This window comes from Blennius ocellaris (assembly GCF_963422515.1).
Source record: "Blennius ocellaris genome assembly, chromosome: 12".
Classification (NCBI taxonomy): Eukaryota; Metazoa; Chordata; class Actinopteri; order Blenniiformes; family Blenniidae; genus Blennius; species Blennius ocellaris.
Genome location: NC_137661.1, coordinates 272619 through 286008, shown reverse-complemented (window position 1 = coordinate 286008; position 13390 = coordinate 272619).

Sequence of the window (13390 nt, the reverse complement as noted above, 5' to 3'; positions counted from 1 at the left end):
TTGTTTACTGAAGTCGGTGGTAAACCCGTCTGTTTAGTTTGTGGAGAGCACGTCGCCGTGTTTAAGGAGTACAATGTGAGTCGGCCTTATGAGACAAAACACGCGGAGAAATACAGACACTTGGCGGAGGCTGAGAGAGCGCGAATATCAGAAGACTTGCTAGCAAAGCTAGCAAAACAACAAGGCTGTTTTAGCAAACTACACACAGCCCGGGATGCAGCGACCAAGACCAGCTTCGTTATATCCCACAAAATCGCTAAAAACAGCAAGCCGTTCTCGGATTGGCGAGTTTGTGAAAGAGTGCTTGGTGGGCTCTGCCGCGCTAATATGCCCTGAGAATAAAGAAGCATTTTGAAAAAGTCCCGCTGTCCAGGCGAACCGTCACCAGAAGGGTGAAAGGAATCGCGGAGAATCTCGAATGTCAGCTCAAAAGTGGAGTTGAAAGTTTTGACTTTTTCTCTTTGGCTTTGGATGAGAGCTGTGGTGTCCGTGACACTGCCCAGTTACTGGTGTTTCTCCGGGGAATAAGGCAGGACTTCAAGATTACGGAGGAGCTGGCAGCATTGAGGTCAATAAAAGGAACGACAACGGGAAACGATCTGTTCAAGGAGGTCGATGCATGCATGGTCAAGCTTGGACTGAAATGGGACAAACTGGTAGGCATCACTACTGATGGTTGTCCGAATATGACAGGAAAATATGTCGGACTTTTGAAACAGATCCAAGATAAAGTGACTGAACTCGGCACAGAGCATCATTTAGTGTTGATACATTGTATTATACATCAGCATGTACTGTGCAGGTCTGTGCTAAAACTTAACCATGTTATTGATGTTGTAACAAAAACGGTTAACTTTATCAGGGCACGAGCATTAAATCACAGGCAGTTTGTTGCACTTTTAGAGGAGCATGAGAATGAACATGGTGACATCATGTACCACACAGCTGTCAGATGGCTCAGTCCGGGCAAAGTGCTCAAAAGATTTTGGGACCTGAAAACAGAGATTCAAGAGTTTTGTGAGATGAAAGGCAAAAACATCCCCGAGCTTTCAGATATGAACTGGATGGCAGATTTTGCATTTGCTGTTGATGTGACGGCACTGATGAATGAACTGAGCACTAAACTGCAAGGCAAGGGCCTTTTCGTTCATGACATGCATAACCTGGTGAAGGCTTTTATGAGAAAGTTGCTGTTTCTTTCAAGTCAACTACAAAACAACACTCTCACTCACATGCAAACCCTTAAATAAGTCAGACCATCAGCCAATCATCTCTGCAGGTACTCATCCATGTTAGGAGATTTGCATGGTGAGTTTTTAAGGCGATTTGATGATTGTAAAAACATTGAGGATGAAATGCACCTGGTTTCCTCTCCCTTTGCCTGCAGAGTAGATGATGCACCCAGTGATGTTCAGCTGGAGCTCATTGACCTGCAGTCTGACACAGTACTGGCAGAGCACTTTAAGTCAGCATCACTGCTGGAGTTCTACTCATCTCTTAAGGAGGAGAACTTTCCAAACATGAGGAGACATGCTCAGAAGATGTTGGTTCTGTTTGGATCTACCTACATATGTGAACAAACATTCTCAGTAATGAAGTTTACCAAATCCAGGTTCAGATCCTCTCTTACTGATGATCATCTGTCAGCTGTGCTTCGCATCTCCACCTCAGACATTCAACCTGACTTTGATGCACTCGTTAAAGGGCAGCAAAGGCTAGATTTCTCTCACTGAACAAGAAAATACCCAAATGTGTGTTCACTATTACTTTTTGTCTGCACAGCTTGGCAGTTTGACAATCATAATGTGACATATCTTGTCAATGATATTTGGCATACAAAGACATTGTGATGTCTTAATAGAAAAAAGTGTTTTTGGTTAATGTAATTAAAAAAAGAGTTACAAATGTTTCATGTTTACAATTGTTTTGAATAACTGCACTGAATAAAAACATTTTTTGTTAAAATAACCCTCACTTTCTCTTTACCTAATAATAACACAGACACTTACCAGCATGTGTAAACAATGCCATTTACTGCTTTCAATTTAGAAATAAAATTCATATGCAGAATAGAGTTTAAACTTTTGGCAAGGCCCTCCACAATATTTTCTGCTTCTCATTTGGCCCCTTCGGAAAAATAATTGCCCACCCCTGCTCAAGGCGCTGAAAAACTTGCTTTAGGTGTGAAAAATGCTCCTCAACTGAAGAACTAGCCACCAAGATGTCGTCCAGGTAAACAGAAACGAAAGCGAGGTCGCGCAGCACAGAGTCCATCAACCTCTGAAAAGCCGTGCCTCTACTCTTGCCTGGCCATAATAAAACATAAAAAAATGACAAGAAAGAATAGAAAGTGTCATCTGCTCAGTGTATTGACACATCTTATACACAGCAGACACAAATTGCACTTAACAAGTTTTGAACTATCAAAACTCAGTAACCAATCAGGTGTCTAACATTGATTTTTTTTTTTTAGAGAATCAAAACCACAATACAAATAAAGCTTTCAATTTCTATTCAAGAAAATGTGCCCATCTTTTCTAAAACTCTCTCTCTCTCTCTCTCTCTCTCTCTCTCTCTCTCTCTCTCTCTCTCTCTCTCTCTCGCCCCGTTTCCTCATTAGTTTTAATGTTGGTTTTTTTCCGGAATAAATGTGAATGTTTGATGAGAGGCTGTATCTGGCAGCATGAATCACTCATTGAGTAAAAAGAAAAAAGTGATGGCACGTGTCGCCCCAATTAATCCCTAAAACACAAGAGCCTCTAAACGTATTGAGAACAGGTAGGAAGCATATTACGAGCTAATAAAACTAGTAAACAGAGTCCATGTGTGTATCAGTGAAAGTGAGCAGGTTTTATGTTTCTATGTTTCTTCAGGTGAGATGTCCAGTTCCTGGACGTTCACAGCACTTTCACGGCTGGGAGACATAGTTTGCATTGTACAGAGAGGTTAAGAGATTTCTCCGACTTTAAAACATAGTGATGAAAGCAACTGTCTGCAGAATCCATGGCAAAGCATGGATTGTCAGCCTGAAAGCGTCGGGAAGTGTCGCAATGCCAGTGCATGGCGCATGTGACAGCTGCATTTCTAGTTTATTCCATCTGATTTCTACTGTAATCCTGCTCAGTAATCCCAGTTTTTATCGAGCATACCTGTAACGAGATTACACATTTTTTTATGTACTGTAACAGATTACAGTTATATGTTTTTTGTATCCTAATTATGTAACACTGTTACATGTATTCCATGACTACCCAACCCTGGTTGCACCTAAACATGTGATACACACTCAGACCTTACTGAGACTTACTAAACTAAAGTTTTCTAGCTGTGCAATGACTTGAAGTAAAGCTCTGGTAAACAAGCTGCATGTAATGATGTTCATGTAGGTACAAACAGCCAGAAGAGTCTTTAGAGCCAGAAGTGGACAGACGAAATCACCTTGTACTGCAGGTGACAGGAGGAGCAGCAAGGTGGGCGAGATACAGGTTCTGGGAGATTCCAACAACACACTGTAGACAAAAGAAAAGTGTTAAATGCACAGGCTCCACAAGTTGAGAGACTCTTAAGATCAACACCAGGAGACACCAGATCACTTTGATTGATTGTGAGGACAACACACACGGAGTGAGGTGGTATTGAAAGGCTAATTGCAGGAGGAAAGGTTTGTTTTGTAGAATGGGTCTCTTGTATTAAATTCAATGTAATTTGGATCAAATGTCTTTGTTATTTTAAAAGCATGTTTTGTTGTGAGATGTAATTTAATTTAATCACAATAACCAGCCAAAGTATTTTCTATGTTTACTACGTTTAAAACTAAATGATCAACCATCTCAACAGTCATTGGTGGACATTTAATGTATATTTCATCACCTGAAGAGTCCAACTTTGCTTTACATCTTTAACTTATATACAAGTGAAATCACAGCTCTAAGTTCTTGTTACTGAATAGTCCCTAAACGGCTCACCTGTCTCTGGCTGTGAGGCCCTGTCCGGAGGGATGGATGAGCCCGATGAAACGTGGGCTCAGCCGTTGGTGGAGATTTCCACTCAACCCTTTGAAGCGCTGCTCCCACGTTCCTCCACTTGGACCATGGTTTAATCGAGGAAAATCATGTCACACTGAAAAAACAATTCTGTCATTTCATTTTTGAGTGTACTTTTTTAAGATAGAGCTTCTCAGGCTGGTTTAATCAAGTAAAATCATGTTACTGTCTTAAAGGTGTACAGGAGGATTTTCTTTTTCCGGGTGGATCATCAAGACTATTGGTACTCCCAACTGTCAATCATTCTGGTGATATATTACGCAAGGCCGTCGTATGTGCTCGTCCCCAGGTAGCGTGGATCTATTAGTTTTCACTTTCTGCGCATGCGCGCTTTCAGGTGTATATGGTGAGCTACGCCTTCAGCGAGCTCGCAGTTCTCACCGGGTACTTTGAAAATGGCAGAGGGTCGCAAAAGAGAAAAAGTGTCTTCGAAGTGTATGAGAAGAAGAGAAAGGCTTCGGAAGAGAGAAACAAGACCAGAGTGTTTTTGGGAGATTCTTTCACACGATGGCGTGCGCTGAAAGCCCAGGTTGGGCTTCCCACTGATGCTTCAGTCGCGAAGTTTCTACTCGACAGGTAAAGTTTGGCATTCTATTTGGAGAAATCCATTTCAAATCACTTCCAGTAAAAGTTATCTATGTCTATATTGTAACTTTCCAGGGTTGATTAGTGGAAAAAGTTCAAATCTTCTTGTAAAGTGAGCTTGTGTAAGCGATGCTGACTTGTGACTTGTAAACAGTGCGTGCACGAGGAGAACTGGGCTCGTTCATGTCTCTCGCACACGTTTTAGTAGGCGTTCCATCTCGGGAGCAGGTAGAGCTTTGCGTGCATTTTTCAAAAGGTGGAGAGGGCGGTTCTTTCCTAAAATTCGGGAAAATCCTACTGTACTCCTTTAAGATAGAGCTGCTCAGGCTGGTTTAATTGAGAAAAAAATCATGTTATTTTCTTAAGATAGAGCTGCTCAGGCTGGTTTAATCCAGACAAATTGTGTTACTGCCTTTAGATAGAGCTGATCAGGCTGGTTTGATCTAGAAAATCACATTACTGTCTTTAGATAGAGCTGATCAGGCTGGTTTGATTTAGAAAATCACGTTACTGTCTCTAGATGGTGCTGCTCAGGCTGGTTTGATTTAGAAAATCACGTTACTGTCTCTAGATGGTGCTGCTCAGGCTGGTTTGATTTAGAAAATCACGTTACTGTCTCTAGATGGTGCTGCTCAGGCTGGTTTGATTTAGAAAATCACTTTACTGTCTCTAGATGGAGCTGCTCAGGCTGGTTTAATAAAAAAAACAAAAAACTGACTTTAGGTAGAGATGCTTAGTGTTGGAATTCGTTCCTGTGTTCCCCTGAATTCCTGCTTGTTCGTTTGATCCGGGAGAGGCAGGAACAGAGTTAATTTCTTCAATAGTGAATTTAATAATCACACAAACAAGAGATTACAAAAATACATATATCAGATTACATAATACGAGCTCAGACCATTCTTCCTTGCAGACCCAAGTGTGCAGGCCAGGTTTACAATGAAGAAGGGCACAACTGCAACACGTGGTTCATATATATACATTTGCATACACCACCTCAACCTCACATTGGTCGGTTCCTCGTGATGTATGCGTTGCTATAGTGAATTTGCTATTCCTTTGTTCCCAAAACTGCTTCAAACTGGTTCTTCTCAGAGCTTGACGTTCTGTGGGACAAAGTGACCTCTTATCTGTTGATCCAATCTTACCTTGACCATGTTTTTGCAAGTAGAGCACTGAGGAGACATCGCCAACCAACTTGGAATGTCCCTGAACATGGATTTATAGCTGTGTTTTCCCAACTTGGGCAGTGGGAGAAACCCCAGTAGTGTAGAAACACAACTGAATACAATATGTCCAGTTGTCACACAGAAAACAAATGTTCAACCACTATATTCCTTCAATTCCCCTTTTGACCTCTGACCCCAGAGGTCAATAATTAGTGTCAATACAGTATGAGGCACTCTTCGTATAATAGAGGTCATATGTAAGCAAAATCAACAATCATATACTCAAATAGCAACATACAAATCTTTTAAACGGTGGTGACTCCCCCTTGAACTGCAACCTTGTCGTGGTGGGGGAGTTTGAGCACCCGAATGACCCTCGGAGCTATGTTGTCGGGGGACTTGCCCCTCCTGTGGGCCCACCACCTACAGAGGCTGCCGTAGGGGTTGGGTGCATTGTGGATTGGGGGGCAGTCGACGGCAGAGGCCTCGACGACCCGATCCCCGGCCACAGAATCTGGCTATTGGGACATGGAATGTGACCTCGCTGGGGGGGAAGGAGCCCGAGCTTGTGAGGGAGGCTGAGAGATACCGTCTAGATATAGTCGGGCTCGCCTCCACTTACAGCTTGGACTCCGGAACCCAGCTCCTCGACGGGGGCTGGATACTCCACTGCTCTGGAGTTGCCCTCTCTCTCTGGAGTTGCCCTGTCTCTCGGCTGGCCTGGGAACGCCTTGGGGTGCCACCGGAAGAGCTGGAGGAAGTGTCTGGGGTGAGGGAAGTCTGAGCAGAGTTGCCTCCGCGACGCGGCCCCGGATAAGCGGCAGAAAATGGATGGATGGATGGATGGACTTGGCACGTCACATGAACAGAGAGGAGCGCTATTTCACCTCCTCCCTTGCTGTCGTCTACTTCTCTGTGTTCTTCTTACTTCGGTGTACAGGGATTATTCCGCCCTTTGACGTGTGGAGCTGTCTCCTGGATCAGCCAATCCAGGGGCAACTTGCTTCAGATGGATGGAGGTCTCCTGAAGAGTGCGATGTGGTTCTCCCGCCAGAGTACACTGCGACAGATGGCACTGCATTGTTCCTCTTTTATCCAGGGTTCGACTAACGGCCGGACCCTCCTCTCCAGTACCCTGGAATAGACTTTCCTGGGGAGCCTTTGTCACTCAGCCGAACAGCGTGAGACGTCCTCTCGACGACCTTAAATCGACCCGTTCACCTGGGCTCGGACCACTTCCTCTTTATCACGCTGAGAAGTACCCAGGGGCTGGTGTTGAGGATCTCAGCCGAGTCCCCCCTGGCTGCCGGTCCCAGCAACATGTGCAGAGAAACGAGATTCCAGACATCTCAAAACTGCATTGTCACATCTCTCCCCTGAACATAGATTTTTCTCTTGTATAGATTTGGCTAATGCTTTTTTCTGTCTGCCACTGGCGGATCAGGTGAAACCACTGCAAACAGGTCCGACTTATTGCCGCCAATGCAAACCAAACTCCTGTTCCGGGAATACAAAGACCGAACAGCGCTTAACAAAGGGCCCCGGACTCCATGCTCCCGGAGCACCCCCCCACAGGATGTCTCAGGGGACGCGGTCGAACGCCTTCTCAAGATCCAGAAAACACATGTGGACTGGTTGGGCAAACTCCCATGAACCCTCAAGCAGCTGGTGGAGGGTATAGAGCTGGTCCAGTGTTCCACGACCAGAATGAAAACCGCATTATTCCTCTTGGATCCAAGGTTTGACTAACGGCCGGACCCTCCACTCCAGTACACTGGAATAGACTTTCCTGGGGAGGCTGAGGAGTGTGATCCCTCAGTAGTTGGAACACACCCTCCGATCCCGCTCCTTGAAGAGAGGGACCACGACCCCATTCTGCCTGTCCAGAGGTACCGTCCCCGCGTCACGCGATGTTGCAGGGATGAAGGGCCCCGGACTCCATGCTCCTGGAGCATGGAGTCGGTTTGCCAGAATTTCCTCGGGGCAGACCGAAAGTCCTCTTCCATGGCCTCTCCAAACTCCTCCCAGACCCCAGTTATTGCCTCCACCACAGCCATGAACTATGGGTCATGACCGAAAGAACGAGATCCCGGATACAAGCGGTTGAAGTGAGCTTCCTGCGTAGGGTGGCTGAGCGCACCCTTAGAGATAGGATGAGGAGCTTGAGAGTTGGTTTTTAGAATAAAGTTTGTATTTTACTAGACCATAGTCGTACTTTCACTATTCAAGTTTAAACATGAAGTGTTTATCAGGTTTAAGCAGTTTCATTATGCTGGATTTGACTGCTATGGTCTTCTCATCAGTTGTGGCCGAAAAAATGCTTCAGACGAGATACTGAGTGTGTTTTTAGAATAAAGTTTGTATTTCACGAAACATACTAAACTCTCACTATTCAACTTTTAAATGATGTGTTTATCAGGTTCAAGCAGTTTCAACCAGTTTTATTTAGTGGAGTAACTGCTATTTTCATTTCATCAGTAGTGGCCGAAATGTTGCTCCTCACGGGATATAGAGTGATTTTGGAATAAAGTTTGTATTTCCTTAGAACAAACTAGTACTTTCTCAATTCAAGTTAAAATGATGTGTTTATCAGGTTCAAGCAGTTTCAACCAGTTTTATTTAGTGGAGTAACTGCTATTTTCATTTCATCAGTAGTGGCCGAAATGATGCTCCTCACGGGATATAGAGTGATTTTGGAATAAAGTTTGTATTTCCTTAGAACAAACTAGTACTTTCTCAATTCAAGGTTAAACATGATGGACTTAGCAGTTGCAAGTACTTTCAACCAATTATATTTAGTGGAGTAACTGCTATTTTCATTTCATTAGGAGTGGCCGAAATGATGCTCCACACGGGATATAGAGTAATTTTGGAAGAAAGTTTTTATTTCATTAGAACAAACTAGTACTTTCTCAATTCAAGTTAAAATGATGTGTTTATCAGGTTCAAGCAGTTTCAACCAGTTTTATTTAGTGGAGTAAAAACTATTTTCATTTCATCAGTAGTGGCCGAAATGATGCTCCTCACGGGATATAGAGTGATTTTGGAATAAAGTTTGTATTTCCTTAGAACAAACTAGTACTTTCTCAATTCAAGTTTAAACATGATGGACTTAGCAGTTGCAAGTACTTTCAACCAATTATATTTAGTGGAGTAACTGCTATTTTCATTTCATTAGGAGTGGCCGAAATGATGCTCCTCACGGGATATAGAGTAATTTTGGAATAAAGTTTTTATTTCATTAGAACAAACTAGTACTTTCTCAATTCAAGTTAAAATGATGTGTTTATCAGGTTCAAGCAGTTTCAACCAGTTCTATTTAGTGGAGTAACTGCTATTTTCATTTCATCAGTAGTGGCCGAAATGATGCTCCTCACGGGATATAGAGTGATTTTGGAATAAAGTTTTTATTTCATTAGAACAAACTAGTACTTTCTCAATTCAAGGTTAAACATGATGGACATAGCAGTTGCAAGCACTTTCAAACAATTATATTTAGTGGAGTAACTGTTATTTTCATTTCACCAGGAGTGGCCGAAATGATGCTCCACACGGGATATAGAGTAATTTTGGAAGAAAGTTTTTATTTCCTTAGAACAAACTAGTACTTTCTCAGTTCAAGTTTAAATGATTTGTTTATCAGGTTCAAGCAGTTTCAACCATTTTTATTTAGTGGAGTAACTGCTATTTTCATTTCATCAGGAGTGGCCGAAATGATGCTCCACACGGGATATAGAGTAATTTTGGAAGAAAGTTTTTATTTCATTAGAACAAACTAGTACTTTCTCAGTTCAAGTTTAAATGATTTGTTTATCAGGTTCAAGCAGTTTCAACCAGTTTTATTTAGTGGAGTAACTGCTATTTTCATTTCATCAGTAGTGGCCGAAATGATGCTCCACACGGGATATAGAGTAATTTTGGAATAAAGTTTTTGTTTCCTTAGAGCAAACTGGTACTTTTCAATTCAAGTTTAAACATGAAGTGTTTATAAGGTTAAAGCAGTTTCAACCTCTTTTATTATGCTGGATTTGACTGTGATGGTCTTTTCATCAGTTGTGGCCGAAAAGATGCTTCAGACGAGATACTGAGTATGTTTTTAGAATAAAGTTTCAATTTCATTAGGACAAACTCGTACTTTCACTATTCAAGTATCTACCCAGATAAATGTACACTAACACAACTATTGCTCACCCAAGGTGCTAAAAACACTGTGTTGCAGTTGCGAGGTTACAATTTGTATAGACTACAGAAGTGAAAGCCACAGGTGCATTAACAACATTTTCGCACTTTTCGAAACACAGCTTTTGCGTGACTCCTACCATGAGTCGTCAGAGACACTGCGTGCTCAGAGCAAAGATACCTCGGGAGCCACATGACCCAGTTGAAGACTGTTGTCGCCGGTCTTCTATGCCTGTCTACACAGGAGAGAAGAAACCTCAACAGCGAGTTGCTATGACACACTGATGGATATCAGTGCTCTCAGCCACACCACCACGTGGTCTCGCAGCTCTTTCACTCCTTTTCAGGAGAAGGAACATTGTCATTTTCCAGCACCTGACAGTGCTATCAGCTCCCTCACTCTCTCCACCGGAGAGAACCAGGATGTTGTAGCTCAGATGACTCTGACCATTCCGATATCCCAAGGGTACCTGGTCTTTGGACCAGCCAGCTTGAGTCCCTTGCAGAGGACATAGAGCAGTTCGAACCAAACAACCCGGAGATTCGTGTAGCGGACAACCTGGTGGAGGTTGAACGCTGCCTCTTCAACCTGCCTCATCCTTCGTCCCGAGAGAAGCTTACGCTTCTCTGGAAGATGACATCCAGGAGTGTCCATGTTTACATAGAGTCCCTCCCATCTGCCATCAGAGACCATTACTCAGCCCTCTGTCATGCACTTAGGGAAGCAGGATCATCTGCACAATGATCCTGCCTCTGCAAACTTTGGTGCATTTACAATCACTCAAAAGGGGGCGGAGACTCCCAGATAGTATTTATAGGTGCCTAAGGGCTGCCTACTTCCAAGGCCACAATGCACCAGGATTGGACAAAGACCAGACTTTTAAGTCCCTCTTCGTGAACAACCTCCACAACAGTGTGTGGATCGATGTCGCCCTTTTCTGCAGGACCAAAACCCCACCATGAAAGACCTCCGCAAACATGCGCAGATGGTGTGGGAGCTGCACCACCGTTCAGGTGAAAACTATGATGGTGATGCAGGTGTCCTGAGGTCTCAGGTGAGGAGAGGTAAGTCTAAAAACCGAGGCTGAGGTCAGACTCAAAACAACTGGGATGCAGATGTCCCACAGTGGATTAAAACCTGCATCAGAGTGGTGAAGCAGCACCTGAACCCGCCTGGTAAGAAGGGACCTGGCTCCCCCTGACCACATGACTTGGCCCCTCCCCTCCGCACACAAAGTTCATTTTGGCAGGAGGAGGAGATCCAGGAGGTGAAAGAGGCCCATTTGACATTCTTGGGTAATCTTGGCTATGCCAACCACAGATACACTTCAGTGGTGGTAGGGGTTGTTGACACTCTCTCACTGCTTGGTACTGGGTCAGAAATCCCCCTCATGTGTTCAGACACCTTCGCACGGGTTGCTAGAACCACGCTTGCGCATGCCACTTAAGGAAAGCCACTTCAGGTGGAAGAGTGTAGCATAAACAACCGAGGCTTCACTCAGGACTTGCACCACATCACTCAATGTGTCTGGGTCAACAGCTTTCCAGGACATGTCAGCGACGCATCCCATCCACGTCACTGATCTGGACACAGAAGAACTGCTTATTGGTCAGGACATCCTAAACCGACTCGCTGCCACCAAACGGCGCCTTTGGTCCCAAGTCGTCAGCCCGACTCCCATTGGCTAAGAACTAGGCCACCCAGCTTCTAACAGCAATCGTTCAGCCAACCCACGGGTCCAAAATCTGACACCTGGTCAGATTAAAGTGACCGCATTTCCACCTTTAGAGATGTTAACTGACAGTTCATTCCACAATCTTGAACTAATTCTCATCTCATTGACAATCTGCCTTCGTCCCTCACCAGCGACGACACGCATGACACAACTCTCCTCATTTCCACAACCAAAACCATCACCAGCGCTCACCATGTTAACCTTGAACAGGTTCTTCAGGGTACAAAACCGAGCACCGAAGGTGACATGGTTGTGCACGCTCCAATGACTCAACCAGAGAATACAGACATTTCAGGTAAACAGACCATGTCTGTACCAGAAGAACCTTATTCAGGCTTCGAGTCAAAGACCGAGCAACGCTCTGCTGAGGCTCGCACTTTACCACAACAGAAACAAGGAGATGCATTTGTATGAGGAGGTCTCCCGCGATTATCACACGATCTTCGCAAGGGACTCGCACAAAAAGGGGGGGGGGGGAGTCACAGACATCCACCCAGTGCGCGTCCCCACTGACTTCGAGGCACTGCCATCTTCTGAAACCCAGTACATACCCTTTCTAGCTGACGGGGTCAAGCGGTCCTGGTTCACTGGTTTGAAACAGCCTGCGCTCCAATCTCACACCTTCCCTGTTATTCAAGATTGTTATATCTAAAGAGAAACATAAATCAATTTAAATAACACTTTTTTTGGCATTAACTATTTCCAGTTTAGCTGGTGGTGGCCCAATGTCATTATTATTTGATAAATAACCAATTTATTCTAATGAATAATTTTTCATAAATAAATTATTTTTGATAAAATGTTGCTCCGTGCTCTTGTTTATCTTCCAACATGTGAGATGTTGTTGATGAATACACAGCACAGTTCCACAGTAACCAATGTGTTTTACACAGCCACTGTTCTTTGTGTCAACATGTAGGTCCAGAACACAACTAAAGACGATGTCTCTAGACATCCAGAAGACTTCCTCAGAAGAGCCTGAATGAAAGTTTTTTGAGACGTCTTTCCTGAACATTATATTGACGTCTGGTCTGGCCGTCACTGAAAACACGTTTCAAAAGAAACAGAACACGTCATCAGTCTACCACGGGACATACACAGAGAGTCAGTTTAGTATTACCATTAACATGCATTTAATTGGACTATGGAAGAAAACCAGAGAACCCTGAGGAAACACATGCACACACAAGTTAATTCCACAAACACCTCCAGGTGGATTTAAATCCACGATTTTCTGTCTGTAGCCATTGAGACAATTTGACCATTGTAATTGATAGAGCTGATAAAACCTTTATTTGGTATATAGTTGTAATCTCAATATGAAAGGTTGTAGAAATTAATCATGCCCAAAAACTCCTGCAGGGCCTTAACCGAGGCTGGACGAGGGAAATCTGTCACCGCTTGCACCTTAGAAGGCAATGGAATGGCACCCTGAGTTGAAATACGATGACCCAAAAAGTCAATCACAGGCAGACCAAACTGGCACTTAGCAGGGTTGACAATTAGGCCATGTTCCTCAAGGCCAGACCTGGGCATTTTAAGGCCCGCGGGCCAAATGCGGCCCGTGACCCGATTCTGACCGGCCCGCGAAAGGTTGCTTAGAATTAAGAAAACAAAAGCTTCTTTCGAATTTTAATGTGTGGACTAAAACCATCGGCTCTATAAATTAAAATGGAAATGC